We start from the raw sequence: 2220 nt of genomic DNA on the forward strand, positions 1-2220 counted from the left end.
AGACTAGATTGTGTTTAGTTGTTCATAAAGGCAACATGCATTTCAGCTGAATTTAGGAAATACCTTACAAAAGAAACACGGCAACTGATGATCTGATTTCGTTTCTCATCCCCCATTTTCTTAACGCCGAGACTTTCTCTTTCGTCGAGCCCCAAGCTGGTGGTCCTCCTTTGAGTTTGAGTTCAATTGGATGAATCTGTCAAGTCAAGGTCAACGTAAGGGAGCCAAAACGAACAAGCCTGCTGTTTGTATATGAGCAAATCAAAGCAACAAGATCATACAATTTCTTGTTAATTGAAAAAGTGCATACAATTGAGAACCAAGAGGCATTAAATAACAAGAAAAAAAAAAGACTTGGTATAAGGATGCAACGGTGCACTCCTTAAGAATAGCTCAACCTGAACTACTAGGCTGTTGGCCTTTATTTAAACAAAGACTTAAGATAAACACAATTAATAAAAGTGCATGACAATAAAAATGATCCCTTGCATGACATGATTCGGTTCATTCTTCAACACCCTCCCTTGAATCGAACTCCATAACTCCAAGTTGATATCTGAAATACACGAACTTCTCTCTGGATAAAGCTTTAGTCAAAACATCTGCTAGTTGTTGATTAGTGTTGCAATATTGGAGAGCCACTACATCTTGAGCAACCAAGTCTCGGACAAAATGATGTTTCAGCTCAATGTGCTTCGATCTACTGTGAAAAATGGATTCTTACTCAGATTAATAGTTGAAACATTGTCACAAAAGATCGTTGTGGCTCCTTCTTAGATCTGACCTAGATCATCCAACATCCTTCTAAGCCAAATGGCTTGACATGTTGCAATGGCTGAAATATATTCTGCCTCGGTGCTAGATAAGGCAACGGTGGTTTGTTTCTTTGAACACCAACTCACAACTCCACTTCCGATGGAGAATACATAAGCTGACAGACTTTTTCTATCATCCAAACAACTAGACCAATCACTATCAGAAAATCCACATATTTCAACCTTATTTTCTCGAGTATACCATATACCATAATTCAGCGTACCCGAGATGTGTTTGAGAATTCTTTTAGCAGCTCCAAGATGAACCTTCGAAGGTGATTGCATGAACCAAGAGACCACACTCACAGCATGGCTTATGTCTGGTCTTGTGTGGGTTAAATATATCAATCCACCTACCAAACTTTGATACACAATTTCATTAGCTTTATCGGCTTCATTATTTACTTGAAACTTCTCACTAGCATTCATTGGTGTGTTCTCCTCACTACATCCTTCCAATCCAAACTTGGATAACAGATTCTTAGCGTACTTTTCTTGTGAGAGAAATACTCTATGTTTATTTTGTTTTACCTCCAAACCTAAGAAGAATTTAAGTAGACCAAGATCGGTCATTTCAAATTCCTTTTTCATGCCTTGTTTAAAATTAGTTATCAAGTTTGATGATTGACTTGTACATATAATATCGTCCACATAGAGACACATATATTAGCCGATCACCTTCTTCCTTCTTAACATATAAAGTTGGTTCATTTTTGCTTCTAATATACCCATTCTTGATGAAGTATCCATCAATCCTAGAGTACCAAGCTCTAGGAGCTTGTTTCAAGCCATATAATGCCTTCTTCAACTTATATACTTTACTTTCATGCCGAACAACTTCAAATCCTTCAGTCTGTTGAACGTATATCTCCTCAGTTAAGTCGCCACTGAGGAAGGCAGACTTAACATCAAGTTGATGAATGAACCAACCTAATTGAGCAGCCACGGACAAGACCACACGAATGGTTTCGAACCTAGCAACCGGAGCAAACGTTTCTTGATAATCTAATCCATGTTGCTGTAAATAACCCTTAGCCACCAACCGAGCTTTATGTTTTACCACTTCACCTTTGAGTCCAATCTTCGTTTTATATAGCCATTTTAACCCGACTAAGTTTTTACCAGTAGCCAAATGAACAAGATCCCATGTTTTATTTCTTTCTGTAGCATCAAGTTCCTCCTTCATAGCCTTTTGCCATACCTCTTTCGTTGCTGCCTCCTTGAAGCATACGGGATCCGTTGCAGTAAGAGCAAATTGACATGTGTCAAAGTTATCATAAACGGGAACATCCACTTTAGGTGCATAATCATAGATATTGTTTAAGGAATGAATTCTTGGTCGTAGAGGTTCTGGGGAGGTCCTAGGTGTGGATGTGCTGGAAGATTGGGTATTTGGAGTGAATGT

General features: G+C 38.4%; 1 pseudogene; it reads right to left on the minus strand.

The window, feature by feature from the left end:
* Positions 1 to 773: 773 nt before the first annotated feature.
* On the minus strand, positions 774 to 1388 carry LOC143585000 (secreted RxLR effector protein 161 pseudogene; annotated as a pseudogene).
* Positions 1389 to 2220: the final 832 nt, after the last annotated feature.

The sequence above is a fragment of the Bidens hawaiensis genome, unplaced genomic scaffold, assembly GCF_021521415.1.
Source record: "Bidens hawaiensis isolate Kalapana, Puna unplaced genomic scaffold, B.hawaiensis_p1.1 tig00033529_1, whole genome shotgun sequence".
Taxonomy (NCBI): domain Eukaryota; kingdom Viridiplantae; phylum Streptophyta; class Magnoliopsida; order Asterales; family Asteraceae; genus Bidens; species Bidens hawaiensis.